Source organism: Mobula birostris, chromosome X (genome assembly GCF_030028105.1).
Source record: "Mobula birostris isolate sMobBir1 chromosome X, sMobBir1.hap1, whole genome shotgun sequence".
In the NCBI taxonomy this organism is placed as follows: domain Eukaryota; kingdom Metazoa; phylum Chordata; class Chondrichthyes; order Myliobatiformes; family Myliobatidae; genus Mobula; species Mobula birostris.
Genome location: NC_092402.1, coordinates 6,625,021 through 6,650,126, shown reverse-complemented (window position 1 = coordinate 6,650,126; position 25,106 = coordinate 6,625,021). Strand labels below are relative to the sequence as shown.

The 25,106-nt window shown below is 46.1% G+C and overlaps 1 long non-coding RNA gene across 1 annotated transcript in view; it reads left to right on the top strand.

Moving 5' to 3' along the window:
* Positions 1-24,321, top strand: part of LOC140191799 (uncharacterized) — a 35,565-nt gene extending 11,244 nt beyond the window's left edge. Inside the window, exon 3 of the long non-coding RNA XR_011883931.1 lies at positions 24,265-24,321. This is a non-coding gene — a long non-coding RNA (uncharacterized lncRNA). The remainder of the gene's footprint in view (positions 1-24,264) is intronic.
* Positions 24,322-25,106: the final 785 nt, after the last annotated feature.

The following is a 25,106-nucleotide window of genomic DNA, read 5'->3' as shown; positions in this document are numbered from 1 at the left end:
ATTCATTTCAAGAGGTCTAGAATACAAGAGCAGGGATGTGATGCTGAGGCTTTATAAGGCACCGGTGAGGCCTCACCTTGAGTATTGTGAACAGTTTTAGGCTCCTCATCTAAGAAAAGATGTGCTGGCATTGGAGAGGGTCCAGAGGAGGTTCACAAGGATGATTCCAGGAACGAAAAGGTTGTCATATGAGGAACGTTTGATGGCTCTGGGTCTGTACTTGCTGGAATTCAGAAGGATGGGTGGGGGGATCTCATTGAAACCTTTCCAATGTTGAAAGGCCCTGACAGAGTAGATGTGGAAAGGATGTTTCTCATGGTGGGAGAGTGGAGGACAAGAGGGCACAACCTCAGGATAGGGGGACGCTCTTTCAAAGCAGAGATGCGGAGAAATTTCTTTAGCCAGAGGGTGATGAATTTGTGGAATTTGTTGCCACAGTTGTCTGTGGAGGCCAGGATGTTGGATGTATTTAAAGGAGAGAGTGATAGGTTCTGACTGGACACAGCATCAAAGGTTATGGGGAGAAGGCCGGGAACAGGGGTTGAAGAGGAGAAAAAAACGATCGGCCGTGATTGAATGGCGGAGCAGACTCGATGGGCCAGATGGCCTAATCCGGCTCATATGTCTTATGGTCTTATATTAGATAATTGCAAAACTCAAGAATGAAAAAAAGATGTTCTAGTGAGATTCACAATAAAATATTATAAAATAATCAATTAATAATAAATAGGGGAAGTATTAGGTTATTTGTTCCACTGGGTCTACTCCACAAGCTCCCATCGTAATCACACCTTCACCATTTAAACAGACTCTCATTTCCCTGCAGATAAATTATTATCAAGTAACCAGTGTTAACTGGCTCTCCCCGACTGGAAGATATTTTGTTGGAGCAAAACGTGTTGCTCGCTGCTGGGAGAGTTTCTTATCATTGTGTGCAGGTGATCAAACTCGGTGAGAGGTGACACCAGAACACCAGGTTTCTGTGCTGGCGATTTGAGTTTCAATGTGAGACCAGTTGACAGCCAGTGGTCAGATTTCCAGGAGTTTTCAGATCGTTAGGATAAGGTTAAATCTGGAATTTAGAAAAAGATGCTAAACTGGGGTTAAGTTGATTTCAGGAAGCATGGGAGGTGTACGGTTATATTCATATCCGTCTTGCTCTTTCCTCTCTCTGTTTGAGAAGTGTCAAACTCCACTGGGTAGGAAAAGCTCTCCATGTCTCAGGTAGCGGTTGTTAATGGGTAGTTTAAAGATCAAGGAAAATTTATTGTCAAAGGACGTATACGTTCATGCGTTCCATACACGGAATTACGGGAAAGTTACATACATGGATAGAGCATTGGCTGATGGGCAGGAAACAGAGAGTGGGAATAAAGGGATCCTATTCTGGTTGGCTGCCAGTTACCAGTGGTGTTCCACAGGGATCAGTGTTGGGGCTGCTTCTTTTTACATTGCACATCAACGATTTGGATTATGGAATAGATGGCTTTGTGGCTAAGTTTGCTGATGATACGAAGATGGGTGGAGGGGCCGGTAGTGCTGAGGAAACGGAGAGTCTGCAGAGAGACTTGGATAGATTGGAAGAATGGGCAGAGAAATGGCAAATGAAGTACAATGTTGGAAAGTGTATGGTTATGCACTTCGGCAGAAAAAATAAACGGGCAGACTATTATTTAAATGGGGAAAGAATTCAAAGTTCTGAGATGCAACGGGAATTGGGAGTCCTCGTATAGGATACCCTTAAAGTTAATCTCCAGGTTGAGTCAGTAGTGAAGAAGGCAAATGCAATGTTGGCATTCATTTCTAGAGGAATAGAGTATAGGAGCAGGGATGTGATGTTGAGGCTCTATAAGGCGCTGGTGAGACCTCACTTGGAGTACTGTGGGCAGTTTTGGTCTCCTTATTTAAGAAAGGATGTGCTGACGTTGGAGAGAGTACAGAGAAGATTCACTAGAATGATTCCGGGAATGAGAGGGTGAACATACAAGGAATGTTTGTCCGCTCTTGGACTGTATTCCTTGGAGTTTAGAAGAATGAGGGGAGACCTCATAGAAACATTTCAAATATTGAAAGGCATGGACAGAGTGGATGTGGCAAAGTTGTTTCCCATGATGGTGGAGTATAGTACGAGAGGGCATGACTTAAGGATTGAAGGGCGCCCATTCAGAACAGAGATGCGAAGAAATTTTTTTAGTCGGAGGGTGGTGAATCTATGGAATTTATTGCCATGGGCAGTAGTGAAGGCCAAGTCATTGGGTGTATTTAAGGCAGAGATTGATAGGTATCTGAGTAGCTAGGGCATCAAAGGTTATGGTGAGAAGGCAGGGGAGTGGGACTAAATAGGAGAAAATGGATCAGCTCATGATAAAATGGCGGAGCAGACTCGATGGGCCGAATGGCTGACTTCTGCTCCTTTGTCTTATGGTCTTTTGGTCTTCCCAGATACAACCCTGAAATTCTTTTCTTTTGCATGTATATTCTGTAAATCCAAGAACGATAATAGAATAAGTGAAAGACCGCATCCAACAGGACGGACAAACAATAAATGTGAAAAGGCCAAAAAAAATTCAAATGTAAAGGAAAAAAGGAAATAATAATAGAAAATATCGAGATCATGAGATGAAGAGCCTTTGAAAGCGAGCCCATGGGTTGTGGGAACAGTACAGTTCTGTAAAGTTGAGTGAAGTTATCACCAATAGTTCAGGAGCCTGATGGTTGAGGGCAATAATTGTTCCTGAACCTGGTGGTGTGGGTCCTGAGGCTCCTGCAGCTTCTTCCTGCTGGTTGAAGGGGTAATAACTGTTCCTGAACCTAGTGGTGTGGGAACTGAGGCTCCTGTACCTCCTTCCTGGTGGTTGAGGGGTAATAACTGTTCCTGAACCTAGTGGTGTGGGAACTGAGGCTCCTGTACCTCCTTCCTGGTGGTTGAGGGGTAATAACTGTTCCTGAACCTAGTGGTGTGGGAACTGAGGCTCCTGTACCTCCTTCCTGGTGGTTGAGGGGAAATAACTGTTCCTGAACCTGGTGGTGTGGGACCTGAGGCTCCTGTACCTCCTTCCTGATGGTTGAGGGGTAATAACTGCTCCCGAACATGGTGGTGTGGGTCCTGAGGCTCCTGTACCTCCTCCCTGATGGTTAAGGGGTAATAACTGTTCCTGAACCTGATGTTGTTAGATGCGAGGTTCCTGTACCTTCTACCTGATGGAAGCAGTGGGAAGACAGCATGTTCTGGATGTTGAAGGCCCTTCACAATGCATGCTGTTTTGCTGCGACAATTGGATGTGCTGAATGCTGGGGAGGGCTTCATCACATCCCCCCCCACCACCACTGACTGGGCCATTTTCACTGCTTCTTGTAGGATTTTCAGTTCAAGGGGATTGGTGTTTCCATACCAGGCTCTGATGCATCCAATCAGTATGCTCTCCACCACACATCTTTTGGAGTTTGTCAAATTTTAGAAGTCATGCCAAATCTTTGTAAACTTCTCAGGAAGTAGAGGAGCTGCCATGCTTTCTTGGTAATTGCACTTAACGTGCTGGGCCCAGGACAGATTCCCCGAAATGAAAACTGAGGAATTTCAAGTTGCTGACGCTCTCCACCTCTGATCCCCCGACGAAGACTGGCTCACAGACCTGTAGTTTCCTCCTCCTGAGGTCAATAATCGGTTTCATGGTCTTGCTGACTCTGAGTGAGAGGCTGGCGTTGTGACACCACTCGGCCAGATTTTCAATCTCCCCTGGTCCATCACCAGCTTTGATTCAGCCAACAATGGTGGCGTCGGGAGCAAATGTAAATGTGGCATTGGATCTGTGATTAGCCTCAGGGGTCATTCGCATCAAGCGGGCAGAGCGGGGGGCAAAGTACACGGCGTTGCGATGCACCTACGCTGTTTATTGTTGAGGGCATTTTGTTGCCAATCCCAGTCTGCAGGTGAGGAAATGAAGAATCCAATTGCATACCGTCTTGAAGGGCGTGGATAGGTTTTGAGGGTATAGAACATAGAACATAGAGCATAGAATAGTACAGCACAGTACAGGCCCTTCGGCCCACAATGTTGTGCCAACCCTCAGACCCTGCCTCCCATATAAGACCCCACCTTAAATTCCTCCATGTACCTGTCTAGCAGTCTCTTAAACTTCACTAGTGTATCTGTCTCCAGTACTGACTCAGGCAGTGCATTCCACACACCAACCACTCTCTGAGTAAAAAACCTTCCTCTAATATCCCCCTTGAACTTCCTACCCCTTACCTTAAAGCCATGTCCTCTTGTACTGAGCAGTGGTGCCCTGGGGAAGAGGTGCTGGCTATCCACTCTATCTATTCCTCTTATTATCTTGTACACCTCTATCATGTCTCCTCTCATCCCCCTTCTCTCCAAAGAGTAAAGCCCTAGCTCCCTTAATCTCTGATCATAATGCATACTCTCTAAACCAGGCAGCATCCTGGTAAATCTCCTCTGTACCCTTTCCAATGCTTCCACATCCTTCCTATAGTGAGGTGACCAGAACTGGAGACAGTACTCCAAGAGTGGTCTAACCAGAGTTTTATAGAGCTGCATCATTACATCACGACTCTTAAACTCTATCCCTCGACTTATGAAAGCCAACATCCCATAAGCTTTCTTAACTACCCTATCCACCTGTGAGGTAACTTTCAGGGATCTGTGGACATGTACCCCCAGATCCCCCTGCTCCTCCACACTACCAAGTATCCTGCCATTTACTTTGTACTCTGCCTTGGAGTTTGTCCTTCCAAAGTGTACCACCTCACACTTCTCCGGGTTGAACTCCATCTGCCACTTCTCAGCCCACTTCTGCATCCTATCAATGTCTCTCTGCAATCTTTGACAATCCTCTACACTATCTACAACACCACCAACCTTTGTGTCGTCTGCAAACTTGCCAACCCACCCTTCTGCCCCCACATCCAGGTCATTAATAAAAATCCCGAAAAGTAGAGGTCCCAGAACAGATTCTTGTGGGACACCACTAGTCACAATCCTCCAATTTGAATGTACTCCCTCCACCACCACCCTCTGCCTTCTGCAGGCAAGCCAATTCTGAATCCACCTGGCCAAACTTCCCTGGATCCCATGCCTTCTAACTTTCTGAATAAGCCTACCATGTGGAACTGAATGCCGAGCTGTGGCTGATTAAAAACATCCTGATGTATGCAACTTTCCTGTCCAGACGTTCAAGAGTTGGGTGAAGGGTCAAGGTGTCATACGGCGGACGTTGGTAGTGGACCCAAAGGCAAAAGCCAAGGACAATGAAGTACTGGGAACTGGACTGGGCTAGAATTAGGGACAGGACTGGGCAACAGACTAGGAGCTGGGAAGGGAACACTGACTTGGGCTGAGACATTGGCTGAGAAAGTGGGACCAGAACAAGGAACTGGGAACTAGGAGCCTGGATTTGGACTCCGAGCCAGAGACTGGACAAGGACCCAGAAATTGGGTCTTGACTCGGGCTCGGACCCTGGAACTAGGCGAGGACGTGACGAGACTACAGGACTGGACATGGCTTGGGTTCCTCGAGGCTTGGGTATGGACTCCGAGCCACAGACTGGGCAAGGACCCAGAACCTGGGTCTTGACTCGGGCTCGGACTCCAGAACTAGGCGAAGACATGATGTGGCTACAGGACTTGACAAGGCTTGGATTCTTCGAGGAACTCCTGGGCAGGACGAGGAACTCCTTCTTGGAACGCAGGGCCGGGACCCTTTCTAGGATGCAGGGCTGGATGCTTTCTCAGGGCCGGGCCCCTTCCTTGGATGCTGGGCCCGGATGCTTACTAGTGGGTGGCTACCGGGAGATCGAGCACCTCCGCTCCGTCCGCCACAACAGACAGGATCTCCCAGTAGCCACCCACTTGAATCCTGCTTCCCACTCCCATTCAGATATGTCCATACATGGCCTCCTCTACTGCCACGATGAGGCCAAACTCAGGTTGGAGGAGCAACATCTCATATACCGTCTAGGTAGTCTCCAGCCCCTTGGTATGAACATAGAATTCTCCAACTTCCGGTAATTCCCTCCCCCTCCCTTCCTCTATCCCTATTTCACTCTGCCCCCTCTCTCAGCTGCCTACTATCTTCCTCATGGTTCCGCCTCCTTCTACTACCCATTGTGTATTCCCCTATTCCTTCTTCACCTTTCCTGTCTATCACGTCCCTGCCTCCCTTCCCGCACCCCTTTATCTTTCCCCTTACTGGTTTTTCACCTGGAACCTACCAGCCTTCTCCTTCCCACCCTCCCCCCACCTTCTTTATAGGGCCTCTGCCCCTTCCTTCTACAGTCCTGACGAAGGGTTCCGGCCCGAAACGTCGACTGATCGTTTCCACGGATGCTGCCCAACCTGCCGAGTTTCTCCAGCGTGTTGTGAGTGTTGCTTTGACCCCAGCACCTGCAGAGTATTTTGTGTTTACAAGGGATGTTTCCTGGACTGGAGGAGCTGAGTGAGAGGGGAAGATTGAACAGGTTGGAATGTAAAACCCTGAGGGGAGATTTGACAGAGGTACACAAAGTTATGAGAGGGCATAGACATGACAAAAGGCAAGCTAGGTTTTATCCACTGAGAGTTGGGTGGGACAACAACCTGAGGGGTTAAAGCTGAAAAGTTTAAGGGAAACATGAGGGGGGTGGGGAACTTATTTTCTCTAGAGGGCCATGAGTGTGGCACAAGTTAACAGCCCAAGTGTCTGTATGCAAGATCGATTTCAACACTGAAGAGAAGTGTGGATAGGGACATGGATGGGAATGGATCTGGAGGGCTGAGGTCCGGGTGCAGGTGGCTTAAATGGTCCGGCAGGGACCAGATTGGCCGAAGGGCCTGTTTCTGTCTATTACTCCATGGCTCCAGAAATACCAGAAAGGGGGTTAAAGGTTGCCGAGCCGTACTTCGGTGCCCGGGAAGTCGCTACAGAGGATCCCTAGCCAGTGGCACCTGGAAGGACAGATTTCTTTGGGACGAGGCACATCACGGCTTTGCGCAAAGGATGACAAGGGCTCACAAACACAACTTGAGTTTTTCTTCAGGTGGCGATGAAGATGATTGATGAATAATTTCTGTTCCAGTACTGATCGTGTGAGATTTATATTCTCTGCTCAGCTACACTCACAGGAGGAAAAGTTCTTTACTCAGAGAGTGGTGGGTGCGTGGAATGAGCTGCCAGTAGCGGTGGTGGAGGCGGATACGATAGGGTCTTTTAAGAGACTCTTGGATAGGTACACGGAGCTTAGAAAAATAGAGGGCTGTGGGTAACCCTAGGTAATTTCTAAGGTAAGGACATGTTCAGCACAGCTTTGTGGGCCAAAGGGCCTGTATTTTGCTGTAGGTTTTCTATGTTTCTACTATCAAAAAGTCTTAGGCACACGCGCATACACACACACACACATTTATTTATTTTCCGTTTATTTATTTAATTATTTGTCAAAGTATAAGATGTCATGCCAAATCTGCACAAACTTTTAATTACACTGGTCAACTAATTTTATTGAAAGTGTTGCTTCCTCAGAATTTTTTTTTGTCTATGATAAACCACTTGAAGCTGAAAACAAATATAATTTCCAACTACATTTATCACGTAGGAATTTGGAGAAACAAGAAATTAACTTTTATTGAACAAAATGGGTTAAAATGCATAACGGGGCAGACACTTTGCAATGGTTTAACTTAGCTAAAGATGTTTTGTTGATGATTTTCGTTTGTACTCAGTGTCTGAGGCTTCTCGCTTAGGTGTCCGACAATAATGAGCCAGCATTGATGGATTCCAGTTGCCCTGATACCATTTCTCCATGGGTGAAACCTTTCACCGTGCTCGTCACTGACAGCGCCAAGATTTGCAGGGAAGAAGTCTAAATGGGAATGCAGAAAATGAATCTTTAGTGATAGGGGGCTCTATAGTTAGGGGGTCAGGCAGATGATTCTGTGGACGCAGGAAAGAAACACGGATGGTAGTTTGCCTCCCAGGTGCCAGGGTCCGGGATGTTTCTGATCGTGTCCACAATACCTTGAAGTGGGAAGGAGAGCAGCCAGAGATTGTGGTACATATTGGTACCAACGACATAGGCAGGAAAAAGGAGGAGATCCTGAAAGCAGACTACAGGGGGTTAGGAAGGAAGTTGAGAAGCAAGACCACAAAGGTAGTCATCTCAGGATTACTGCCTGTGCCACATGACAGTGAGTATAGGAATAGAATGAGGTGGAGGATAAATACGTGGCTGAGGGATTGGAGTGGGGGACAGGGATTTAGGTTTCTGAATCATTGGGACCTCTTTTGCAGCAGGTATGACCTGTACAAAAAGGACAGGTTACACTTGAATCCCAGGGGGACCAATATCCTGGCTAAGGCTATTGGGGAGAGTTTAAAGTAGAATTGCTGAGGGGTAGGAACTGAACTGATGTGATGGAGGAAAGGGAGGTTGGCTCACAAATAGAGACAGCTTGGAGACAGTGCGAAAAGGAGGACAGGAGGGTGATAGAGAAGGGACGTGCTCAGACCAATGGTTTGAGATGTGCCTATTTTATGAACAAAGTGGATGAGCTTAGAGTGTGGATCAGCACTCGGAGCTATAATGTTGAGGCCATTACAGAGACTTGGATGGTGCAGGGGCAGGAATAGCTACTTCAAGTTCCAGGCTTTAGATGTTTCAGAAAGGACAGTGAGGGAGGCAAAAGAGGTGGGGGCGTGGCATTGTTGATCAGAGATAGTGTCACGGCTGCAGAAAAGGAGAAAGTCATGGAGGGGTTGTCTACGGAGTCTATGTGGGTGGAAGTTAGGAATAGGAAGGGGTCAATAACTCTACTGGGTGTTTTTTATAGACCACCCAATAGTAATAGGGAGATCGAGGACCAGATAGGGAGACAGATTCTGCAAAGGTGTAATAAAAACAGGGTTGTCGTGGTGGGAGATTTTAATTTCCCAAATATTGATTGGCATCTCCTTAGACTGAGGGGTTTAGATGGGGTGGAGTTTGTTAGGTGTGTTCAGGAAGGTTTTCTGACACAATATGTAGATAAGCCTACAGGAGGAGAGGCTGTACTTGATCTGGTATTGGGAAACGAACCTGGTCAGGTGTCAGGTCTCTCAGTGGGAGAGCATTTTGGAGATAGTGATCACAATTCTATCTCCTTTACCATAGCATTGGAGAGGGATAGGAACAGACAAGTTAGAGAAATGTTTAACTAGAGTAAAGGGAAACATGAGGCTATTGGGCAGGAACTTGGAAGCATAAATTGGAAACAGATGCTCTCAGGATAACGTACAGAAGAAATGTGGCAAATGTTCAGGGGATATTCGTATGGGGTTCTGCAGAGGTACATTCCAATGAGACAGGGAAAGGATGGTAGGGTACAGGAACCGTAGTGTAACAAGGCTATTGTAAATCTAGTCAAGAAGTAGAGAAGAGCTTACGAAAGGTTCAAAAAACTAGGTAATGATAGAGATCTAGAAGATTATAAGGCTAGCAGGAAGGAGCTTAAGAATGAAATTAGGAGAGCCAGAAGGGGCCGTGAGAAGGCCTTACTAGCAGGATAAAGGAAAACCCCAAGGCATTCTAGAAGTATGTGAAGAGCAAGAGGATAAGATGTGAGAGAATAGGACCAATCAAGTGTGACAGTGGAAAAGCGTGTACGGAACCGGAGGAGATAGCAGAGTTACTTAATGACTATTTTGCTTCAGTATTCACTACAGAAAAGGATCTTGGCGATTTGCAGTGGACTGAAAAGCTTGAGCATGTGGATATTAAGGAAGAGGATATGCTGGAGCTTTTGGAAAGCATCAAGTTGGATAAGTCACTGGGACCAGACGGGATGTACCCTAGGCTACTGTGGGAAGCTAGGGAGGAGATTGCTGAGCCTCTGGCGATGATCTTAGCATCATCAATGAGGACAGGAGAGGGTCCAGAGAATTGGAGGGTTGCAAATGTTGTTCCCTTATTCAAGAAAGGGAGTGGAGATAGCCCAGGAAATTATAGACCAGTGAGTCTTACTTCAGTGGTTGGTAAGTTGATGGAGAAGATCCTGAGAGGCAGGGTTTATGAACATTTGGAGAGGCATAATATGATTAGGAATAGTCAGCATGGATTTGTCAAAGGCAGGTCATGCCTTACGAGACTGATTGAATTTTTTGAGGATGTGACAAAACACATTGATGAAGATAGAGCAGTAGATGTAGTGTATATGGATTTCAGCGAGGCATTTGATAAGGTACCCCATGCAAGGCTTATTGAGAAAGCAAGGAGGTATGGGATCCAATGGGACATTGCTTTGTGGATTCAGAACTAGCTTGCCCACAAAAGGCAGAGAGGTTCATATTCTGCATGGAGGTCGGCGACCAATGGTGTGCATCAGGGATCTGTTCTGGGACCCCTACTCTGTGGTTAAGTAGGCTTACGGTGCATTGGCCTTCATCAATCGTGGGATTGAGTTTAGGAGCCAAGAGGTAATATTGCAGCTACATAGGACCCTGGTCAGACCCCACTTGGAGTACTGTGCTCAGTTCTGGTCGCCTCACTACAGGAAGGACGTGGAAACCATAGAGGAGATTTACAAGGATGTTGCTTCGATTGGGGAGCATGCCTTATGAGAATAGATTGACTGAACTTGGCCTTTTCTCCTTGGAGCGACGGAGGGTGAGAGGTGACCTGACAGAGGTGTACAAGATAATGATCATGTGGATAGTCAGAGGTTTTTTTTTCCCCAGGGCTGAAATGGCTAGCACAAGTGGGCATCGTTTTAAGGTGCTTGGAAGTAGGTACAGAGGAGATGTCAGGGATAAGTTTTTTACACAGAGAGTGGTGAGTGCGTGGAATGGGCTGCTGGCGACGGTGGTGGAGGTGGATACAAAGGGTCTCTTAAGAGACTCCTGGACAGGTACATGGAGCTTAGAAAAATAGAGGGCTATGGGTAAAGTCTTGGTAGTTCTAAGGTAAGGACATGTTTGGCACAGCATTGTGGGCTGAAGGGCCTGTATTGTGCTGTAGGTTTCCTATGTTTCTATGTTCTACGCAGAATTTTTGTTGTTTATGATAGACAGCTTGAAGTTGAACAAAAATATAACTTCAGACTACCTATATCACATCGGAAATTGGAGAAACAAGAAGTTAACTTCTAATGAATATAATGTGTTTAATTGCATAACGAGGCTGACACTTTGCAATGGTTTATCTCAGCTAAAAATGTTTTGTTGGTGATTTTTATTTGTACTTAGTGTCTGAGGCTTCTTGCTTAAGTGCCCAACAATAATCAGCCAGCTCGATGGATTCCAGTTGCCCTAATACCGTTTCTCCAGGACTACAATGTCCTGGAGAAACCTTTCACTGTGCTCGTCACTGACAGCGGTAAGATTTGCAGGGAAGAAGTCTAAATGAGAATGCAGAAAATGAATCTTCAGTGACATATTGCACTTCATGGTTTTGTGTGCTTGTCAACCAGCTGCACATAGTTTGGTGCTCTGCAGTTGCCAAGAAAATTTCCAACATTACCCCTGAAATTTTTCCATACAATTTTCTCGGGATTTCCTGGACCATTGGACAGTCAGTGGTGGAATTTCCACTCTGGGATCTATTGCTGCCATTGACATGGTGAGGCAAAGTGTGTCAACCTCACTGGAATGCCAAACTTTCTCTCTGCAATTCAACGGGTTAGCTATTAAGCAGATTTCAGCAGAGAGATCTCCAGATCGAAAGCTCCAGTTGAAGGATCTCGGTCCGAAACGTTGACTGTTTTTCCCCTCCATAGATGCTGCCTGACCTGCTGAGTTCCTTCTGCACCTTGAACTGAAGCCCCAGCCTCCACACTCACTTTCAAGGACTCTACAATTTATGTTATAACCATAACCATATAACAATTACAGCACGGAAACAGGCCATCTCGGCCCTTCTAGTCCATGCCAAATCCTTACTCTCACCTAGTCCCACCGACCTGCACTCAGCCCATAACCCTCCATTCCTTTCCTGTCCATATATCTATCCAATTTAACTTTAAACGACAACATCGAACCTGCCTCAACCACTTCTGCTGGAAGCTCGTTCCACACAGCTACCACCCTCTGAGTAAAGAAGTTCCCCCTCATATTACCCCTAAACTTTTGCCCTTTAACTCTCAACTCATGTCCTCTTGTTTGAATCTCCCCCACTCTCAATGGAAAAAGCCTATCCACTTCAACTCTATCTATCCCCCTCATAATTTTAAACACCTCTATCAAATCCCCCCTCAACCTTCTACACTCCAAAGAATAAAGACCTAACTTGTTCAGCCTTTCTCTGTAACTTAGGAGATGAAACCCAGGCAACATTTTAGTAAATCTTTTCTGTACTCTCTCAATTTTATTGACATCTTTCATATAATTTGGTGACCAGAACCGTACACAATACTCCAAATTTGGCCTCAACAATGCCTTATACAATTTCAACATTACATCCCAACTCCTATACTCAATGCTCTGATTTATAAAGGCCAGCGTACCAAAAGCTTTCTACACCACCCTATCCACATGAGATTCCACCTTCAGGGAATGACACACCATTATTCCTAGATCCCTCTGTTCTACTGCATTCTTCAATGCCCTACCATTTACCATGTATGTCCTATTTTGATTAGTCCTACCAAAATGTTGCACCTCACATTTATCAGCTTTAAACTCCATCTGCCATCTTTCAGCCCACTCTTCTAACTGGCCTAAATCTCTCTGCAAACTTTGAAAACCTACTTCATTGTCCACAACTCCACCTATCTTAGTATCATCTGCATACTTACTAATCCAATTTACCACCCCATCATCCAGATCATTAATATATATGACAAACAACATTGGACCCAGTACAGATCCCTGAGGCACACCACGAATCACCGGCCTCCAATCTGACAAACAGTTATCCACCACTACTCTCTGGCGTCTCCCATCCAGCCACTGTTGGATCCATTTTGCTACTTCGATATTAATGCCTAACGATTGAACCTTCCTAACTAACCTCCCGTGTGGGACCTTGTCAAAGGCCTTACTGAAGTCTATATAGACAACATCCACCGCTTTACCCTCGTCAACTTTCCTAGTAACCTCATCAAAAAATTCAATAAGGTTTGTCAAACATGACTCATGTTCTCAGTATTATCTCAAAGTTCAGAGTAAATTTATTATCAAGGTGCATATATGTCACCATATACAGCCCTAAGATTGGTTTTCTTGCGGGCATTCACAGTAAATCCAAGATCCATAACAGAATCAACAAAAGACCAAACCCAACGGTATGGACGTTCAACCAGAGGACAAAACAAAACAAACTGTACAAATACCAAAAAAATAAATAATTAAGCAATAAATATTGAAAATATGAGATGAAAAGTCCTTTAAAATGAGTCCATACGTTGTGGCATAGTTCAGTGTTAGGGGTGAGTGAAGTTATCCCCTCTGCTTCGAGGGCCTGATGGTTGAGGGTGTAATAACTGTTCCTGATCCTGGTGGTGTGGGTCCTGAGGCTCCTGTACCTCCTTCCTGATGGTTGAGGGGTAATAACTGTTCCTGATCCTGGTGGTGTGGGTCCTGAGGCTCCTGTACCTCCTTCCTGATGGTTGAGGGGTAATAACTGTCCCTGAACCTGGTGGTGTGGGTCATGAGGCTCCTGTACCTCCTTCCTGATGGTTGAGGAGTAATAACTGTTCCTGAACCTGGTGGTGTGGGTCCTGAGGCTCCTGTACCTCCTTCCTGATGGTTGAGGGGTAATAACTGTTCCTGAACCTGGTGGTGTGGGACCTGAGGCTCCTGTACCTCCTTCCTGATGGTTGAGGGGTAATAACTGTTCCTGAATCTGGTGCTGTGGGTCCTGAGGCTCCTGTATCTCCTTCTTGATGGTTGAGGGGTGATAACTGTTCCTGAACCTGGTGCTGTGGGTCCTGAGGTTCCTGTACCTCCTTCCTGATGGCAGCAGTGAGAAGAGAGCATGTCCTGGGTGGTGGGGGTCCCCGATGATGGATGCTGCTTTCTTGCGACAGCGTTTCATGTAGATGTGCTCATTGGTGGGGAGGGCTTTACCCCAATGGACTGAACCGTATCCATTGTAGGATTTTCCATTGAAGAGCATTGGTGTCCCCATACCAGGCTGTGATGTACCCAGTCAGTATACTCTCCATTGTACAAATATGCAGCTGGAGTGCCTAAGTCTTTTGCACACAGTGCTGCATTTGTCAACGTGGAGCGAAGCGCCAGTTTGTAAATCTGATGGGTGCAAAGTCGTTGGGAGTGGTGAGGGAGGAACGCCACGGGAGGGGTATAGGACAGGTGGCAGAGAAGGAGTGCCAGGGGTGGGCACAGACACACCCAGCCCTGAGACACCAGGCAAGGTCATCTGATTCCAAACAATTGGTTTATTGATCATTACAGAATGTCTCTCTGGTTCTTCCCATTCCCTCCCCTCTCCCTCCCCCTTTCCCCAACCATGATTCCCCTCTCCCTGTCCCCCTTCCCACTCTCAGTCCACAACAGACCCGTATCAGAATCAGGATTATCATCACTCAAATAGTTCATGAAATTTGTTTCTTTTGTGGCAGCAGTACAGTGTAATATATAAAATTGCTATCGTACTGTGCAAAAGTCTTAGGCACCCTAGGTGTGTGTGTGTGTGTGTATGTGTGTGTGTGTGTGTGTGTGTGTGTGTTTATTATATATTTATTTAATTATTTATAATATTGTATAAAAGTTTGTCAGGGTATTAGATACCATGTCAAATCTTCTCAAACCATAACAGAATCAGGTTTATCATCAAAGTTGCTGGTGGACGCAGCTGGCCAGGCAGCATCTCTAGGAAGAGGAGCAGTCGACGTTTCAGGCCGAGACCCTTCGTCAGGACTAGACGAAGGGTCTCGGCCTGAAACGTCGACTACTCCTCTTCCTAGAGATGCTGCCTGGCCTGCTGTGTTCACCAGCAACTTTGATGTGTGTTGCTTGAATTTCCAGCATCTGCAGAATTCCTGTTGTTCAGGTTTATCATCACTCGCATACGTCATGAAATTTGTGGGGTTACTTTGTGACAGTGCAAGATATAAAATTACAGGTGTGTATATATGTATCTAACCCTCAAGTTCGGCCAGCATACGTTTGTCTAGGGGAAGACAGCCTCTCACCCAGGCAAACTGAGAAATCTTGTTTGTGTGCATACTGCGTGATGTGTTGTCCAGTTACAAATCCTCACTGCAAAATATCAGACAGTACACCGTATGCAATTACATGATTGAACTTTATAAATCTTAATCTGAATATAGGGTTAGTAAGGAAATTAAAAAGAAAAAGGGCCCATTTTAATGAAACGGTGTAATGCTCACGTTGGAGGTCACGGATTCGTCCATTCGTTCCCCATCGACTTCCTCCAGGCGTTGCTGACCCTCGGACCCTCGATCAGAGTCCACTCCATCTGGCGGGCTACCAACTCTCTCCACTCGCATCTTCTCTCTTCATCTTCACTGACAAATGACAGCGAAATCCCTTCTCTCAGACCCACAGGAAAGAACAACATGCCTCTCATTGGACGGCAAACATTCCAAATCTCCAGTCATAACCCAAACATTCCTGCTACAGAGAAACTATTACCTTAGCAGTGAAACAGTACAGAGAGGCCATTACATCAGCAGTGAAACCTTACAGTGTGTTACATGTGTGTATATATATATATATATATAAAATATCGTGTGGAAGATTAGATTGGATTATGAGGACACACAGTCCTCTTTTATTGTCATTTAGTAATGCATGCATTAAGAAATGATACAATATTTCCTCCGGTGTGATATCACAAAACACAGGACAGACCAAGACTGAAAAACTGACAAAACCACATAATTATAACATATAGTTACAACAGTGCAACAATATCATAACTTAATGAAGAACAGGCCATGAGCAGAGTAAAAAAGTTCAAAGTCTCTCGAAAGTCCCACATCTCATGCAGACAGGAGAAGGAAGAAAACTCTCCCTGCCATACTTGACCACAGTCCGACTCTGAGTCGTCCGAAAACTTCGAGCCTCCAATCAGCCCTCCGACACCGAGTACCGAGCACCATCTCTATCCGAACGATTCAACCCCAGCCTCGGTCGCCAGCAGCAGGCAAAGCGGGGATTTTGGGGTCTTCCCTCCGGAAGATTCTCGATCACCCAGTAAGAGCAGCAGCGAACCGGCGTTTCAGAAATTCCTCCAGATGTTCCTCTGTGCTTTCACATCTGTCTCCATCAAATCAGAATTGTCCACGGCCCCTATTTAACAGATACGATATCACTTCACCGGAGAGCTGCGCGCGCTGCGTCGCGCTGCCATCTTCTCTTCCCGTCTCGGTATAACAGTGTTCGATGTCATGCCAAATATTCGAGAACTTCAACACCGCTCATCAAATTTTCTTGAAAGTGGTGCTTCCTCAAAATTTTTTTTTTGTTTATGATAGACAGCTTGAAGCTGAACACCGGTATAATTTCAGACTATTTATATCACGTAGAAATTTGGAGAAACAACAAATTAACCTTTATTGAATATAATGCGTTCAATTTTAAAATGGTTCTGATGCTTTGCAATAGTTCAACTAAGCTAAAAATGTTTTGTTGATGATTTTCATTTGTACCCAGTGTCTGAGGCTTCTCGCTTAAGTGTCTGACAACAATCAGCCAGCATTGATGGATTCCAGTTGCCCTGATACTGTTCCTCCATGACTGCAATGTCCTGGTGAAACCTTTCACCGTGCTCGCCATTGACAGTGCCAAGATTTGCAGGGAAGAAATCTAACATTGTCAAAAGGGCAATGTTATGGTAGTCATGGGAGATTTCAACATGCAGATGAATTGGGAAAATCAGGTTGGCAATGGATCTCAAGAGAGTGAGTTTGTTGAATACCTACGAGATGACTTTTCAGAGCAGTTTGTCGTTGAGCCTAATAGGGGATCAGCTATACTGGATTGGCTGTTATGTAACAAACTAGTGGCGATTAGGGAGTTTAAAGTAAAAGAACCTTTAGGAAGCAGTGATCACAATATGATTGGGTTCAGCTCGAAATTTGATAGGGAGAAAGTAAAGTCTGATGTAGCGGTATTTCAGTGGAATAAAGGAAATTACAGTGGTATGAGAGAGGAGTTGGCCAAAATAAATTGGAAGGAGATGCTGGCAGGGATGACAGCAGAGCAGCAATGCCATGAGCTTCTGGGGAAAATGAGGAAGGTGCAGGATAGATGTATTCCAAAAATGAAAAAATACTCAAATGACAAAATAGTACAACCGCGGCTGACAAGGGAAGTCAAAGCTAATGTGAAAACAAAAGAGAGAGCATACAACAAAGCAAAAAATTAGTGGAATGATAGAGAATTGGGAAGTTTTTAAAAACCTACAGAGAGCAACTAAAAGAACCATTAGGAGGGAAAAGATGAAATTTGAAAGCCAGATAGCAAACGATATCACAGTGGACAGCAAAAACTTATTCAAGTATGTAAAAAAATAAAAGAGAAATGAAAGTCGATATAGGACCACTAGAAAATGAGGCCGGAGAAATAATAACGGGGGACAAGGAGCTGAGCTAAATGAGTATTTTGTGTCAGTTTTCACTGTGGAAGACACAAGCAGTGACTGATGTTGTAGTGTGTGAAGGAAGAGAAGTGGGTGCAGTTACTACTACAAGAGTGAAGGTGCTCAAAAAGCTGAAAGACCTGAAGTTACATAAAGCACCCAGACCAGAGGCAGCTGTAGAGATTATGGAGGCATTAGTAATGATCTTTCAAAAATTATTGGAGTCTGGCATTGTGCCAGAGGACTGGAAAATTACAAATGTCACTCCACTCTTTAAGAAAGGAGGAAGGCAGCAGGAAGGAAATTATAGACCAGTTAGCCTGACCTCCATGGTTGGGAAGATGTTGGAGTATATTGTTAAGAATAAGGTTCTTATTTGGTGACACAAGACAAGGGAAAATCTTGCTTAACAAACCTGCTGGAATTCTTCGAGGAGATTACAAGTAAGATAGATAAAGGGGATGCAGTGGATGTTGTATATTTGGACTTTCAGAAGGCCTTTGACAAGGTGCCATACATGAAGCCGCTTACCAAGTTAAGACAACACTCACAAAACGCTGGAGGAACTCAGCAGGTCGGGCAGCATCCGTGGAAACGATCAGTCAACGCTTTGGGCCGGAACCCTTCGTCATTTTGTGTTTACCAAGTTAAGAGCCTGTGGTATTACAGGAAAGTTACTGGCATAGTTAGAGCATTGGCTGATTGGTAGGAAGCAATGAGTGGAAATAAAAGGATCCTTTTCTGATTGACTGGCAGTGACTAGTTGTGTTCCGCAGGGGTCGGTGTTGGGACCACTTCTTTTTATGTTGTATATCAATGATTTAGATAATGGAATAGATGATTTTGTTGCCAGGTTTGCAAATGATATGAAGATTGGTGGAGGGCAGGTAGTCTTGAGGAAATAGGTAGGATGCAGGAGGACTTAGACAGATTAGGAGAATGGGCAAGGAAGTGGCAAATGAAATACAATGTTGGAAAATGCATGGTCACACACTTTGGTAGTAGAAATAAATCTGCAGACTATTTTCTAAATGGGGAGAAAATCCAAAAATCTGAGGTGCAAAGGGACTTGGGAGTCCTTGTGTAGAACACCCTGAAGGTTAACTTACAGGTAGAGTCAGTGGTGAGGAAGGCAAATGCCATGTTAGCATTCATTTCAAGAGGTCTAGAATACAAGAGCAGGGATGTGATGCTGAGCCTTTATAAAGCACTGGTGAGGCCTCACCTTGAGTATTGTGAACAGTTTAGGGCTCCTCATCTTAGAGAAGATGTGCAGGCATTGGAGAGGGTCCAGTGGAGGTTCACAAGGATGATTCCAGGAATGAAAGTGTTATCATACGAGGAACGTTTGATGGCTCGGGGTCTGTACTCACTGGAATTCAGAAGGATGGGTGGGGGGATCTCATTGAAACCTTTTGAATGTTGAAAGGTCTAGACAGAGTAGATGTGGAAAGGATGATTCCCATGGTGGGAGAGTCTAGGACAAGAGGGCACAGCCTCAGTATAGAGGGGCATCCATTTAAAACAGAGATGCAGATAAATTCCTTTTACTAGGGGGCGATGAATTTGGGGAATTTATTACCACAGGCAGCTGTGGAGGCCAGGTCATTGACAGAGGTTAGACAATAGACAACAGACAATAGGTGCAGGAGGAGACCATTCGGTCCTTTGAGCCAACACCACCATTCACTGTGATCATGGCTGATCATCCACTATCAGTATCCAGTTCCTGCCTTATCCCCATAACCTTTGATTCCGCTATCTTTAAGAGCTCTATCCATCTCTTTTTTGAAAGCATCCAGAGACTTGGCCTCCACTGCCTCCTGGGGCAGTGCATTCCATATATCCACCACTCTCTGGGTGAAAAAGTTTTTCCTCAACTCCGTTCTAAATGGCCTACCCCTTATTCTTAAACTGTGGCCTCTAGTTCTGGACTCACCCATCAGTGGGAACATGCTTCCTGCCTGCAGTGGGTCCAATCCCTTAATAATCTTATATGTTTCAATAAGATCCCCCTCAACCTTCTAAATTCCAGAGTATACAAGCCCAGTCGCTCCAATCTTTCAACATATGACAGTCCCACCATCCCGAGAATTAACCTTGTGAACCTACGCTGCACTCCTTCAATAGCAAGAATGTTCTTCCTCACACACAGTACTCCAGGTGTGGTCTCACCAGGGCCCTGTACAGCTGCAGAAGGACCTCTTTGCTCTTATACTCAATTCCCCTTGTTATGAAGGCCAGCATGCCATTAGCTTTCTTCACTGCCTGCTGTACCTGCATGCTTGCTTTCAGTGACTGATGTACAAGAACACCTAGATCTCGTTGTGCTTCCCCTTTTCCTAACTTGACTCCATTCTTGATAGGACACAGCATCAAATGTTACGGGGGAGGGGGCCAGGGAGTGGAGCTGAGGAGGGGTAAAAAGGATCAACTATGGTGGAATGGTGGAGCAGATTTGATGGGCCAAATGGCCTAATTCTGCTCCTATGTCTCATGGTTTATGATCTTAAATAGGTATGCAGAAAATGAATCTTTGGTGACATAGCACATAGAACGTACAAATCTACGGCACATTACAGGCCATTCGGCCCACGATGTTGTGCCAACCGTCTAACCTACTCTAGAAACTGCCTAGAATTTCCCTAGCGCATAGCCCCCTATTTTTCTAAGCTCCATGTACCTGTCTAAGAGGCTCTTAAAAGACCCTCTTGTATCCACGTCCACCACTGCCACTGGCAGTGCATTCCACACACTCACCACCCTCTGTGTGAAAAACTTTACCCTGATATACCCCCCTGGGTACCTATTTCCAAGCACCTTAAAACTGCGCTCTCTCATGTTAGCCATTTCAGCTCTGGGGAAAAAGCCTCTGGCTATCCACACGATCAATGCCTCTCATCATCTTGTACACCTCTATCAGGTCACCTCTCATCCTCCCGTCGCACTGGCACACGTCATCTATGATGTAACCCTGGCGTTTAACTGCGAGGAAGGTACTCTCAAGACTGTAGAGAATGATACCATTAAGAAAGTCTTTGACTACAAGTACCTCGGGTCAAGAGTGATGAGTTCGGAGAAGGACATAAAGATACGGAAGGTGCTGGCGTGGAGGGCTATGAACGACATGAAGGAAATCTGGAAGTCGAACCTGACCAGAGGGCTTAAAAAGAGGATTTTCACAGCAGTCATAGAGGCCATTCTCACGTACGGATGCGAGACGTGGACACTCACCAAGACGATGTGAAAGTCTCTAGATGGTTGCTATACACGAATGCTCCGGATGGCTCTTGACGTGAGTTGGCAACAGCACATAATGAACGTCGAGCTCTATAACAACCTACCGACGCTCACCACTAAAATCGAGGCGAGAAGACTGCAGCTAGCGGGGCACTGTCTACGCCACCCCGAGCTACCTGCCAGCCTAGTCATCATATGGGAGCCCAAGCACGGGAGGATGAACCCTGGGCGCCCTCCCAAGTCTATGGTCAACACGCTCCTAGAAGTCAGCGGCATGGCCAATGGAGATGAACTGAACACACTGGTGATCGGGCCCTGAACTGTGTTCCGGCAGCACCGGTCCACGAGTCACACATCGTGATCTGGAGGCTCGCTCAGCAGCCCCTGTGACATTCCTGGCGGCTCTTTTCTCTGCAGCCCCCCGTAACGCCAAGGAGAGAGTTGGTTCTGCACAGTGAGCAGCCAGCAGAACCTCCATCGGCTCACATCATGCCCTCTTCCCTTATTTCTGGCCCTGCTCTTCCAGCTCCTGGTAAATTTGGCTTTCTTTCACTCAAACGCCTCCTCGATCCACTCTACCATGACCACCTACTTCAAGGTTTAGATTATGGAGACACACAGTCCTCTTTTATTGTCATTTAGTAATGCATGCATTAAGAAATGATACAATATTCCTCCGGTGTGATATCACAAAACACAGGACAGACCAAGACTGACAAAACTAACAAAACCACAAAATTATAACATATAGTTACAACAGTGCAACAATACCATAACTTGATGAAGAACAGTCCATGAGCACAGTAAAAAGTTCAAAGTCTCTCAAATGTCCCACATCTCACGCAGACGGGAGAAGGAAGAAAACTCTCCCTGCCATGCCCGACCACAGTCCGACTCTGAGTCGTCCGAAAACTTCGAGCTCCAACCAGCCCTCCGACACCGAGTACCAAGCACCATCTCTGCCGAACACTTCGACCCCAGCCTCGGTGGCCAACAGCAGGCAAAGCCGGGGATTTTGAGGCCTTCCCTCCGGAAGATTCTCGACCGCACAGTAGCAGCGGCAGCGAACCAGGCATTTCAGAAATTTCTCCAGATGTTCCTCTGTGCTTTCACGTCCATTCTCCATCAAATCAGAGTTGTTCACGGCCCCTATTTAACGGATATGATATCATTTTTCACCAGAGGGCTGTGCACGCGCGGCGCGCTGCTCTCTCTCCTCCCGAGGTTTCTCACAGGATGACCACGTCCGTCCTCGGGGATGAAGGTGCTGTGATATAGTTGGGGGCAGAGGGGGAGGACTTGGAGTTCTAGCATTACTGTCATTCATTGTCTGGGTTCCCCCCCTCCACTGTTTTGTGGATGTCTGAGACGAGTAAGAATTTTAGGGTGTATACTGTACACATTCTTTGATATTAAGTTGAACCGTCTGATCTTCAGTTGCTTGCCCTGGTCGAATTTCAGTTGACATTCAAGACACCGTAGTCTGGGTGGTCAGGGCTGAGGTGGTGGCTGGTCTTCAGCTTTGACAAAGGCGAGGGGCTCTCTGGGTTGGCCGGGCAGCCTACTGCTTGTTAGAGGCCGAGGGGGTAGTTTCTGTCACTGCCTTCAGCACCTGGTGGTCATGGAGCCAACAGTCATGGCCTTCTCCCAGGGCTGCTGAGGGTGAGTTCCAGGGTCCCTCTGCTTTTGCCCCAAGCAAAAGGTTTGCTGGACTGGGCAGGACGTCGTACATGGCCTGGAACAATCCTGAACTTTCTCTATGCTAAGTCCTCTCTTCCACCGGGCCCATAGGACACTCAAAGCCACTGCACAGTTGACTCTGTGGTTAAGAAGGCATATGGTGTGTTGGCCTTCAACAACCATGGGATTGAGTTTAGGAGCCGAGAGGTAATGTTGCAGCTATATTGGACCCTGGTCAGACCCCACTTAGGGTACTGTGCTCGGTTCTGCTTGCCTCACTACAGGAAGGGTCTGGAAACCATAGAAAGGGTTCAGAGGAGATTCACAAGGATGTTGCCTGGATTGGGGAGCATGCCTTATGAAAACAGGTTGAGTGAACTTGGCCTTTTCTCCTTGGAGCGACAGAGGGTGAGAGGTGACCTGATAGAGGTGTACAAGATTATGAGAGGCATTGATCATGTGGATAGTCAGAGGCTTTTTCCCAGGGCTGAAATGGCTGGCACGAGAGGGCACAGTTTTAAGGTGCTTGGGAGTAGGTACAGAGGAGATGTCAGGGGTAAGTTTTTTACACAGAGAGTGGTGAGTGCGTGGAATGGGCTGCCGGTGACGGTGGTGGAGGCGGATACGATAGGGTCTTTTAAGAGACTCCTGGACAGGTACATGGAGCTTAGAAAAATAGAGGGCTATGGGTAACCCTGGGTAATTTCTAAAGTAAGGACATGTTCGGCACAGCTTTGTGGGCCGAAGGGCCTGTATTGTGCTGTAGGTTTTCTATGTTTCTATCACACACAGCACCAGAATAAATGATTACCATACATAAGTCAATAAAATTAACTCAAAATGCATGTAGTGCACAGCGCAGGTAGACAGTAAACAGCTCGCTGTCCCAGTGACGAGACCTCGGTGGTGACAGGGTATTCATCAGTCTCCCATCCTGAGGGAAGAAGCTGTTACCCAGTCTGACAGTGCTAGTCCTGATGCTCCTGTCCTTCCTTCCCGACGGTGGTGGGTCAGAGAGATTGTGGGATGGGAGGTCAGGATCCTCAGCAATACTTCAGAACCTTTGTATACAACACACCTGGTAAGTGTCACAAATAGGGGGAGGGAGACCCCACTGAACTTCCAGTCAGTTTTTACCATCCTCTGTAGGGTCCTGCGGTCCAATCCCTACCACGCAATGATGCAGCCAGACAGGACACTCTCCTGCACCTACCGTCACTTTATGGACATATAATCAATCTATGTACTGTATATTGAAGGTGGAGCTTAGGAGGGTTAATGGTTCCCCCTCTTGCATCTTCGGAAACAACTCTAGTTCCATCTTCAATACCTTTATTTTCCTCTTTCAGGGCTCTTTTGGATATCTGCGGTTGTGTGCCCAGTTTTTTGGGGGCACAGAGCTTGAAAAAAAGCGACGTGGCGGTCTTTTTTTTTTAAATACTTTATTTTCAAAATTTTCCAAAAACAAAAAAAAACAAAAACATACCAGCTCAGACATGTATAAAAAAGAAATAAGCAAAAAAAAAAGACATAACATTCGAGGGATGCCTATTGTACAAAGTGCTCAAAAATACTAAACATTAAATCTCAAATGAGCACCGTGAGAAACCAGCTGGGGGGAAATTGCTCATTCGCCCACAGACATGTCCAGGTAGGCAAGAAATGGATCCCAGATAGCCGAAAATTTTTTAACTGGATTGGTTCTCAAGAACCTAGGTGACGTGGCGTTTTATAAACATCGTAAACCAGAAATTTGTTTGTTATGTCTCCCTGCTCGCTGTGAAATGGAGACATCTCTTTCTCTCTTATTAGGGAGGGGAGAGAGCCTGCGGTATGTCGAATACTGGGTGAAACGCGAAGTCTTTGGGGTAACTGCAAGTCTGTGTCTTTGCTGCTGCTTTGCTCACACTTGAGTGCTTGGTGGTGAGTGCAGATGCTGTTTTTTTGCCGGTGTAGGGAGGGGGGATAATTTCTTTGCAGCCGCTTACGTGCAGGAGTGGGGAGTTGGGGGGGGGGACTTTGGGGTTCCAATATTTGACAGTTGTTCACTCTTTGGGGCACCCCTCTGTTTTTGTGGATGGCTGCAAAGAAAAAGAATTTCGGAATGTATATTGTATACATTTCTCTGACATTAAATTGGACCTTTGAAACCTTTAAGTATAAGCTATCTTATATATTTATTGTGTTTTTTATTATTGTGGTCTTTATCTTGTCGTGTTTTTTTAAAATAAGTTCTATACCTTTTTGCATTCTTTGGTGCTGCTTCGGACCCGGAGTAATGATCATTTTGTTCTCATTTGGACTTGCAGTGACATTAAACAATCTTCTACCTTTTATTCCAGTGACCGGGCTGTGCATGTCTTTAATCACGTCATTCTACTGATGCCCAGTAGGGGGCGCCCTGACGCGCTTCATCACTGCCCGGTTCGGAATCTGCTCTGGGGCGGGCAGGAATTCTCCAAAACGGGGAGTCAAAACTGCCCAACGCATCACCGGCACCAGCCTATTCACCGTCACGGACACAGATACAGAAAAGGTGCCGGTAAAGGGCCAGTAACATCATGAAGGACCTCACCCACCCTGCTCACGGATTGTCTGTCCCACTCCCATCGGGGAGGAGGCTACGTAGCATCCACGCCTGGACCACCAGACTC